At 43.1% G+C, this 11,545-nt stretch overlaps 1 protein-coding gene across 1 annotated transcript in view; it reads right to left on the bottom strand.

Annotated features, from left to right (window-relative positions):
• cdh17 (cadherin 17, LI cadherin (liver-intestine)) overlaps positions 1-11,338 on the bottom strand; it is a 180,142-nt gene extending 168,804 nt beyond the window's left edge. Inside the window, exon 1 of the mRNA XM_072251931.1 lies at positions 11,190-11,338. The gene's annotated coding sequence lies outside the window, so the exon portion shown is untranslated. The remainder of the gene's footprint in view (positions 1-11,189) is intronic.
• Between the last annotated feature and the right edge of the window lie 207 nt (positions 11,339-11,545).

Genomic DNA, 11,545 nt, shown 5'->3' with positions numbered 1-11,545 from the left:
GTCAGCATAGTTTCCTCAAGGGAAAAATTTGCCTGACAAACCTGTTGGAATTCTTTGAAGAACAAACAAGAGAATAAAACTTACTTTTGAACTTTGCAGCGTCGCCACACATTCCAGTGCCAACATAGTATATCCACAATGCTCCACAGAACGACACAAACAACAGCAACAGCAAAACAAGCCCCCTTCCTCCCCCCTCCATCCACTCACCTGCTCACACAAACAGACTGACAGACCCTCCAACCAAGTCAGGCTGTCATCGGGCTTCCAGTCCTCGGCCTCAGAATCTCAAACTCACAGGACCAGTGCTCTGACCAGCGGACAAGACGAGCTAGGGCCTTCAGGCCTTTGACCCCCGGGACTGCCAACTTCAACCTTTGACCTTCAGGCCTCTACCTTGGACTTCAGAGGTCGGAAACATCTTTACAGCTCAGCGGCTAAACTACGAGGACGAGCAGCGGTATGAACTGCGGCTGGTGGCATCGGATGGAAAATGGGAGAACCAAACACTGGTGACGGTCAATGTCGTCAACAAGAATGATGAGGCCCCTGTCTTCACACAGAACGAATACCATGGCAGCATCAGGGAAGAGCTTGTAAAACAGCCGGTACTCGTCCTACAGGTATGTGGCTCTCCTTATTTAGAGATACAGCATGGTAACAAACACCTCTGGCCCAACGAGCCCGCAACACCCAATGTCATCGATTAACCTACTCAGCTGTACATCTTTAGAATGTGGCAGGAAACTGGAACACCCAGAGACAACTCATACAATCACCGGCAGAACATACAAACTCCTTACAGAGGGCGACAGAATTGAACCGAGTCACTGGCACTGTGATAGTTACACTGACTGCTAACCCAGGTCACTGGCGTCATGATAGTTACACTGACTGCTAACCTGGGTCACTGGTGGTGTGTTAGTTACACTGGCTGCTAACCCAGGTCACTGGCGTCATGATAGTTACACTGACTGCTAACTGGATCACTGGTGGTGTGTTAGTTACTCTGGCTGCTAACCTGGGTCATTGACACAGTATTAATTACACTGACTGCTAACTGGATCACTGGTGGTGTGTTAGTTACTCTGGCTGCTAACCTGGGTCATTGACACAGTGATAGTTACACTGACTGCTAACTGGGTCACAGGCGGTGTGATAGTTACACTGACTGCTAACCCAGGTCACTGGCATCATGATAGTTACACTGACTGCTAACCGGGTCACAGACGGTGTGATAGTTACACTGACTGCTAACCCAGGTCACTGGCGTCATGATAGTTACACTGACTGCTAACCGGGTCACAGGCGGTGTGATAGTTACACTGACTGCTAACCCAGGTCACTGGCACAGTGATAGTTACACTGACTGCTAACCTGGGTCACTGGTGGTGTGTTAGTTACACTGACTGCTAACCCAGGTCACTGGCGTCATGATAGTTACACTGACTGCTAACCGGATTACTGGTAGTGTATTAATTACACTGACTGCTAACCGGATCACTGGTGGTGTTTTAGTTACTCTGGCTGCTAACCTGGGTCATTGACACTGTGATAGTTACACTGACTGCTAACCCCAGTCACTGGTGGTGTGTTAGTTACACTGACTGCTAACCCGGATCACGGGCGCTGTGATATTTACACTAACTGCTAACCCTGGTCACTGGAGCTGTGATAGTGTTACAATGGCTGTTAAACCAGGTCACTGGCACTGTGATAGTTACACTGACTGCTAACCCGGGTCACTGGTGCTGTGATAGCTTTACACTAATTGCTACTCTCACAAAACGTTTAATGAAAATATGTTCAAATTTCCAAAAAATCCTTCCCTATTTGTTACACTATTACACTCTACAATTAACAAATAACCATTTGAATTTTCATTAAATTAGACAAATGTGACAGCTTTTGATCACAAGATCAGGCGACACGTCATTTACAAGAATGTTGGAGTCATCTACACCCTCTGGCTAAAGAAATACCTCCTCATTTCTGTTTAAAAGGGAATCCTCTCTATTCTGAGGCTATGCCCTCTGGTCCTAAACCCTCCAACTATCGGAAACATCCTCTCTACATCCACTCCATCTGGGCCTTTCAACGTTCAACAGGTTTCAATGAGATTCCCCTCGTTCTTCTAAACTTTCAGTGAGCACACTGGTTGAACGCCCAAGTTGGAATCATGGATTTTATTATGGATTTATTGTGTAAGCCTGCAAACAAATGAATCTCAGGGTGGAATATGGTGTACTTTGATAATTAATTTACTTTGAACTTTGAACGTGAAATTTAAAACAGAGGTTGATAGATTCTGGGTTAGTAAGGGTATCAAAGGTTAGAGGGAGAAGGCAGGAGAATGTGGTTGAGAGGGATAATGAGTCAGCTGTGTGTGGGTGGAACAGATTCAATGGGTTAAATGGCCCCAGTCCGCTGCTAGGTCTTATGGTTTTATGGTCTCATCACAGCAGATGCGCAGAAGGTACATCACAGGATAAAACACGGATGTTGGTTCTAGGCCAAAGAACTGTTCAAACTTCCCCTGCTCTCACCTCCGTCCTTTCATTACACTCCGCATACTTGGGATAGTTCACCGTCACAAACAATAATTAGAGGTCAGAGGTGAAACTAATCTGCTGTGGAAAAGCAACATGAGCATGTCAATACAGAACACACACACTGTGTCAATAAGGAAGTTATCGTCATTTTCAGCCCTGGTTACAGCACACAATACCTATCATTAATGTCAAGAATCAAAATTCAAGATTGCTTGTCGTCATTCCTCACTACACGAGTGTAAGGGAGAACAAAATGCTTGTTATTCTGGATCCGATACAGCAGGTTTTTCAGCACACAATTAAACCAGGAGAGAGAGAGGAGGCAATTTATTTTCCAGCAGCCCAATCGAATCGTGATTCATTAGCAAGGGCAAATAAGAAGAAGGCAGGAGAAAGAAGAGTGGTTGTTGCTGGAGTGGTTATTGTGTGACTGGATCAGTGTTAGAGTGGGGAAGGCTTTGGCTCATTAGGCTTCGGCAGGAATAGGCTTGAGCAAGGAAAGTATCTAGTAAGTCTCTTCTTCATTCTTCATCAGCTAGTGCAGAGTTAGAGCAGTGAGAAGGCTCCAGGGGCTGTGTTCTATTCTTTGTGTGAATTGCGGGAAGTCTGGGAGACCTCCAGTCTCCTGGATAGCCACACCAGCACCAGATGCACCGAGCTGCAGCTGTTCGGAGAATGTGTAAGGAACTGGGGCTGCAGATTGATGACCTTCAACTCATACGGGAAAATGAGGAGGTGATAGATTGGAGCTGTAGTGAAGTAGTCACCCCTTAGAGACAGAAGGCAGGTACCTGGAGCGACTGTCAGGAGAGGGAAAAGAAACAGACAGACAGTGCAGAGAACCGCTGTGACCATTCCCTTCGATAGTAAGTATACTCTTTTGAATACTGGTTGTGGGGATGACCTAGCAGAGGGAAGCTGCAGCGACCAGGTCTCTGGCACTGATTCTGAAGGCTTGGCTGAGAAAGGAATGTGGAGGAGAGGACTGTGGTAGTGATAGGGGGTTCCATAGTTCGAAGAGCAGACACGATATTCTGTGGATGCAATAGACACCTGATGGTATATTGCCTCTTAGGTGCTGGGCTCAGGGTTGTCTCGGGTCAGGTCCACAACACTCTAAAGGGGGAGGGTGAGCAGTCAGAAGTCTTGGTGCATATTGACACACGTGACACAGGCAGGAAAAGGGAGCAAGTCCTGAAGAGAGAATTTAGCCAGCTAAGTAGGAAGCTGAAAACAGGACCTCATTGATAGTACAATCCCTGGATGGCTGCCTGTGCCACGCACCAGTGAGGGTAGGAATAGGATGACCTGGCAGATGAATGCGTGTCTGAGGAACTGCTGCGCGAGGCAGGAGTTTAGATTTATGCATCACTGGGGTCTCTCCTGGAGAAGGTACAACTTGAACCCGAGAGGAACCAATATCCATGCAGGCAGGTTTGCTACAACTATTTTGGAGGGTTTAAACTAACTTGGCAGGGGGATGAGAACTGGAGTGATAGGGCTGAGGATGGGGCAGTTGGTATACAATCAGTGGCAGTATATACTGAAACTGCTAACAAGGAGAGGCTGATGACAAGGCAAAATTGCAGTCAGTGGGATGAGCTACAATGTCAAAGGGCAACAAAATCAAAATGACGAATACAGGGCTGAAGATGGCAGAGGGGTTGGGGTGGATCTGTTAGTTAAAAAATGAAATCAAATCCTTAGAAAAAGGTGACTTAGGATCAGAAGGTGAAGAATCATTGTGGGTAGAGTTAAGAAACTGCAAGGGTTTAAAAAATCCTTAATGGGAGCTACACACAGGCCTCTGAACAGTAACCACGATGTGGGCTACAAATTACAGCATGTCAAAAGTACAATGATACGATAGTCATGAGGAATTGAGAAAATCAGTTTGGTTCTGATTTTGGATTTCGACAGAGAGAATTTGTAGAAGCCTATAAGATGTTTCCTCGAGCAGCTTGTGGTTCAGGCTGCTAGAGTATCAGCTAGTCTGGATTGGGTGTTGTGTAATGAACCAGATTTGATCAGGGAGCTTAAGGTAAATGAACCCTTAGGAAGCAGTGATCATAATATGATAGAGTTCACACTACAATTTGAGAAGAAGAAGCTAGAGTCAGATATATCAGTATTACTGTGGATAAAGGAAATTGCATAGGCATGGGAGAAGAGCTGGCCGAAGTTGATTGAAAGGGAACTCTAGCAGGGATGATGGCAGAGCAGCAGTGGCTGGAGCTTTGGGAGCAATTCGGAAGGGGCAGGATAGATACATTTGAAAGAAGAAGAATTATTCTAAAGGCAGGATGACGCAACTATGGCTGACAGGGTAAGTCAAAGCCAACATAAAAGCAAAAGACAGGACATATAACAAACAAAAATTAGTGGGAGGTTAGAGGATTGGAAAGCTTGTAAAAACCAACAGAAGGCAACTAAAAAAAGCACAATGAGGGAAAAGATGAAAGTTCTACGTTTCAGGGGCATGAAGTGCGAGAAGATTCTTGGGAAACTGAAAGGTCTGAGGGTAGGTAAGTCACTTGGAGTAGATGGTGTACACCCCAGGGTTCTGAAAGAAAAGGCTGAAGATCTTTCAAGGATTAATTGATTCTGGCATAGTTTCAGAGGACTGGATAATTGCAAATACCATTCCTCTCTTCAAAAAGGAAGAGAATAAGAAGAAAGGAAATTATTGGCCAGTTAGCCTGACCTCAATGAATGGGAAAATTTGGAGTCAATTTTTGAAGGTAAGATTTTGGGGTGCTTGGAGGCACATTTTTAAATAGGCTTCCAAGCATAATAATAACAATCAGAATGGGGAACAGAAAAATGGAAAGAGGATAAATTAAAACTGCTTCAATGCATTCTGACTGAATAAGAATGAGGACCCTGATTTGTACTTTACAGAGAAACGTAGTTGTATGTGACAATCAAAGCTGCTTTTTCTGACTCACACGTAATATGCTGAACATGGATTTCCCAACAGCAGTTTCTGGGAAATAAAAATTACTCAACGTATGCATTTATGGAATCATAGGGCACTATGGTACAGAAACAGGACCTTCGGCCCATCTGAACTATTATTCTGCCAGTCCCATTGACCTACATCTGGAACGTAGTCCTCCATACGCCTCCCAACCATGTACCTATCAAAACTTCTCTTGTAGTCGAACCGGCAGCTCGTTTCACACTCACTCCACCCTCTCAGTGAAGAAGTTTCTCCTCATGTTTTCCTTAAATATTTCACCTTTCACCCTTAACTCATGACCTCTAGCTCTAGTCTCACCCAATTACAGTGGAAAAAGTCTGTTTGCATTTACCCTATCCATACTCCTCAAAATTTTGTGTAACATCTTACACAACTTCAACATAACATTCCTGCTCCTGTGCTCAATAAGACCATCAAACCATGATGTAGGAGCAGAAGTATACCAATCAGCCCAGTGAGTCTGCTCTGCCATTCCATCTTGCCTGATTTATAAACCCTCTCAACCACATTCTCTTGCCTTCTCCCCATAACCTCTGCCACCCTTACTAGTCAAAACCTAGCATTTTCCACTTTAAACCTACCCAGTGACTTGTCATCCACAGTCATCCATGTCATCCACGTCAATGAATTCCACAGATTAACATCAACCCTTTCATTCCCAGGATCATTTCTGTAAGCCTCCTCTGGGCCCTCTCCAATGTCATTGTTGCCAATATAAAGGGCCCAAAACTGCCCACCATATTCCAAGAGCAGTCTGACCAATGCCTTGTGAAACCTTAGCTTTTATATGCTAGTCCTCTCAAAATGAATGCTAATGTTGCATTTGCCTTCCTCACTGCTGACTCAAACCAGCCTGCACTAGAATCCAGGATGGAAACTCTCAAGTTCCTTCCAACCTTGACTTATGAATTTTCTCCCCCTTTAGAAAAGTCTACATCTTCATTCTTTCTACCAAAGTGCATGACCATACACTCCCCTACACTGTATTCCATTTGCCACTTGTTTGCTCATTCTCTTAATCTGCCTAAATCCTTCTGAAAATTCCCTGCTTCCTCAGCACTACCTGCCCCTCCAGCTTATCTATATATCATCTGCAAACTTGGCCACAAAGCCATCAAATCTGTAAACTGCGTTAAGAGTAGCTTCTATATGCAGCAATAGACTTTCTAAACTGAGAAATATATGATGGTGAAACAGTTTCCATGAGTTTTTACTCTAAAGTACAAAGGGGTATGATTTACAGAGATGTGGTGGCAGAGTGGAGCGGATTGGGAATTAAATATACAAGGACATCAGGTAATACGGAAGGATAGGCAGGAAGGTAAGAGAGGTGGGCTAGCACTCTTAATTAAGGATGAGATCAGGGCGATAGTGAGAGACAAAATAACATCTAAGGAGCAGAATGTTGAGTCCATCTGGGTAGAGATTAGGAATAGTAAAGGGAAAAAATCACTAGTGGGAGTTGTCTTTTGGCCACCGAATAATAACGTTACAGTGGCACAGGCAATAAACAGTGAATTATCTGATGCATGTGAGAATGGAAGAGCAGTTATCATGGGGGACTTTAACCAGCACACAGATTGGGTAAATCAAGTTAGTCGAGGCAGTCTTGAGGAGGGCTTCACAGAATGCATCCATGACGGCTTTCTTGAACAGCACGTTACTGAACCTGCAAGGGAACGTGTTATCTTGGATCTAGTCCTGTGCAATAAGACAGGTAGAATTAGTGGTCTTGTAGTTAGGGATCCTCTTGAAAGAGTGATCACAGTATTATTAAGTTTCTTATACAAATGGAGGGTGCAGTAGTTCGATCGAAAACCAGTATATTATGTCTAAACAATGGAGATTACAATGGGATGAGGGAGGACTTGGCAAATGTGGACTGGGAACACAGGCTATATGGTGGGACAGTTGAAAAACAGTGGAAGACATTCGAAGAGATTCAGCATGGATTCAGCAATGGCAGGTCCTGTTTGACAAACTTACTGGAGTTCTTTGATGATATAATGAGTGTAGTGGATAGAGGGGAACAGATAGACGTTATTTACTTAGATTTCCAGAAGGCATTCGATAACGTGCTGCATAAAAGACTTATCCATAAGATAAGGATACATAGAGTTGGGGGTGATGTATTAGCATGGATAGAGGATTGGTTAACTGAAGTTGGGACACATGGGTGTTTACTCTGTTGGCAATCAGTGATAAGCCATGTGCCGAAGGGGTCGGTGCTGGGACCGCAACTGTTCATGATATACATTAATGACCTGGAAGAGGGGACTGAGTGTAGTGTATCTGAGTTTGCTGATGACACTGAATTGAGTGGAAAAGCAAACTGTGCAGCAGATATGGAGAGTTTGCAGAGAGATATAGATAGGTTAAGTGAGTGGGCAAGGGTCTGGCAGATGGAATACAATGTTGGTAAATGCAAGGTCATCGACTTAGGAAGGAAAAATGGAAGAGCAGATTATTATTTAAATGGTAAAAAGAATTGCAGAATGCTGCTGTGCAGACTTGGGAGTGCTTGTGCACGAATCACAAAAGGTTGGTTTGCAGGTGCAGCAGGCTATCAAGAAGGCAAATGGGATGTTGGCCTTCATTGCCAGAGGGATTGAATTTAAGAGCAGGGAGGTTATGCTGCAACTGTACAGGGTACTGGTGAGACCGCACCTGGAGCACTGTGTGCAGTTCTGGTCTCCTTGCATAGCAGGGAAATTAAGGGTTTTGGGGGAAAGGCAGGTAGGTGGAGATGAGTCCATGGCCAGATCAGCCATGATCTTATTGAATGGTGGAGCAGGCTCGATGGGCCAGATGGCCGACTCCTGCTCCTATTTCTTATGTTCTTATTAAAGCAAAAAATTCCATATAACAGAAACCTCAAGCATATTACTATCAGAACTTCAATCAGGATCTGGACCAGCTAGAAAAATAGGGCTGAAAAATGGCAGATGGAATTTAATACAGACAAGTGTGAAGTGTTGTACTTCAGTAGAACCAACCAGGGTTGGTCTTACACAGTGAACGGTCGGGCACTAAGGAGTGTGGTAGAACAAAGGAATCCGACAATACAGGCCCATAATTCATTGAAAGTGGCATCACACGTAGATGGGGTCATAAAGGAAGTTCTTGGCACATTGGACTTCACAAGTCAGTGCATTGAGTACAGAAGATGGGATGTTATGTTGAAGTTGTATAAGATTTCAGTGAGGTCTAATTTGGAGTATCGGTCGCCTACCTACAGGAGAGATGTAAAGAAGATTGAAAGAGTGCAGAGAAAATTTACAAGGATGTTGACAAGTCTGGAGGACTCGAGTTATAGGGAAAGATTGAATAGGTTAGGACTTTATAGCTTTGAATTTAGAAGATTGAGGGAAGATTTGATGGAAGTATACAAAATGATAAGGAATATAGATAGGGTAAATGCAAGCAGGCTTTTCCACTGAGGTTGGGTGGGACTAGAACTAGAAGTCATGGGTTAAGGATGAAAGGAGAAAAGTTTAAGGGCAACATGAGAGGAGATATCTTCACTCAAAAGGTTGTGAGAGTGGGGAATGAGCTGTCAGCACAAGTGGTGGATGTGATTTTTATTTCAACGTTTACGAAATGTTTGGATAGGTAAATGGATGGTAGGGATATGGAGAGCTATGGTCTGGGTACAGGTCAATGGTTTGGCATGAACTAGATGGGCCAAATGGCTTGTTTCTCTGCTGTACTTTTCTACGACTCTACATCCCAACTGCTTCCATTTTAATCAATGCATCAAAATCAGCATTAAGGAAATACTAGTTCTAAAAATCCATAGCAATTAACTGCTTCCATTTTAATTAATGCATAAAATCAGCATTAAGGAAATAGTAGTTCTAAAAATACATAGCGATGAATAAACCTCGCAATTATCTCAGCTCCACCGCACAACATCTACCACAGGCCTTCTCAACCGGCAGCAACCTTCAGAAACTTTTAGGCCATACCTTAGTCTTGTTCTGAAAGCATATAATTTTTAATATTTTAAAATTCAAATAACTTATTCATCAAACAAATCTATCTTGAGTCCTTGACAACCTATGTAATCAAAAAGCATTTGCAATGCAATTGAGGTGACAGGAAGCATAGAATTGAAAACAATTAACACAAGGGATCCGGTAGATGCTGGAAATCCAAAGTAACCCCCACAGAATGCTGGAAGAACTCAACAGGCCAGGCAGTGTATGGAGCGAAATAAAGAGTCGATGTTTTGAACCAAGACCTTTCATCAGGAGTGGAAAGGTAGGGGGAAGAAGCCATAAATCTGCAGTGTAGTAATTATGCTGCACAATCTCTGGGTACACTTGTGATTAGTTTTTGAACATAGAACTGCACAGCACAAAACAGGTTCTTCAGCACACAATGTTACACCAACATTTTAACCTAGTCTAAGATTAATCTAACCATTCTCTCCTACATAGCCGTCCATTTTTCTATCATCCATGCCTCTATCTAAGAGTCTCTTAAATGTCCCTAAATTATCTGCCTCTACCAACGCCTGTGGCAGGGCATTCCACACACCCGTCCTGTAAAAAACCTACCCCCTTTACTTCCCTCCAATCACCTTATAATGATGCTCCCTCATTTTAACCATTTCCGCCCCAGGAGAAAGGTCTCTGATTATCCACTCTCTCTACACCCCTTGTTTTTGTGTACACCTCAATCAAATCACCTCTCATCCTCCTTCTCCAAAGCAAAAATGTTATATGTTATGTCACGTTAATTCCAGTTTTGTAAGAGATGGTAAGCATTATTTTTCATGACAAACCATACAGAATATTATCCACTTCTTCTTACTTCCAGCAGATCAATAAGAATAACACAGCCATTCTGCAGTGCAATATTATAGAATGTTTCTCACTTGTATAGATTAATGTGAAGAACATGTGGACGGCAAAATTAACCCTACATGCAGAAGCACGTACGAAGGGAAGTATAGAAATAAACTGCTGTAAACTCGTTGGACCAGATTGTAGAAGGTTGTATTAATTGGGCGGGTCTCACTAACAACCCCAGACAGTCACCATTTTTACAAAGACACGAACTCATTACCAATCCTTTTCACAAATATCCGCCTCAGCCTCCAGTCAGAGCCATGAAACAAAGACTAGAAAACCTTAAATAAGTCACAAAAGCATAAGTTGATCAGCTGAATGCATAGAATCACAATTTTCCATATCTATCTAAAAATGCATTGAACAACGATTTTCACAACATATGCCAGTGATATTAAACCTCTTTCTGATTCCGAGAAGCTCGTGCACCCTGCACTCTTTGTTTCCATATTAATGATTTTAAAATACATAATTTTGATCAACTATAGAAACATTTTCTTCACCTATTATAAGTTAAATTATAAGCGTGCAACCATCGATCATTTGCACAATGTTTCACCACCCCGTGTCCTCAAACAACGCAAGACTTAAGAACAACGCACATATACACACACACACACACACACACAAAATGCTGGAGGAGGCCAGGCAGCATCTATGGAAAGGAATAAACGGTCAACGTTTCAGGCTAAGACCCTTCATCGGGACTAGATATAGCCTCCCGAGAGTCCAAAACCCAACTACCACCGCAGCTGACATCATTCTAGACGCACATACATGAAATGAGTTTTCAGTTACCTGTCAACCAGGCTGCTGCCTTTTGCTTGATCCCTCTTTGGTTCGGAGTCTGAAGGTAGTAAGGCCTGAAGCTGATACCAGTATGACTTTGTCAAAGTTTTAACTGTCACTTTATTGCTGTTAATGGTTCACCTGGATGCTCACCTCATAAAACTCTTAAAAAGCCAGGAAGATCCCTGAGTCAAATTGTTTCAGACATATACAAAGGTGCAGTAACAGTCAGTTTACAGTACGGCCACACCCACAGTACAAATATCAAATGATATGAAGGCACACCTCTGTGTCGAAACCATTCCCTCTTTGAATCTCCATATTAGTTAAGCTGTTTGTATTTATTTTTAAATCCAGTTTCAGAA

This window comes from Mobula birostris, chromosome 1 (genome assembly GCF_030028105.1).
Source record: "Mobula birostris isolate sMobBir1 chromosome 1, sMobBir1.hap1, whole genome shotgun sequence".
NCBI classification, from domain to species: domain Eukaryota; kingdom Metazoa; phylum Chordata; class Chondrichthyes; order Myliobatiformes; family Myliobatidae; genus Mobula; species Mobula birostris.
This window is presented reverse-complemented; position numbering and strand designations above follow the sequence as displayed.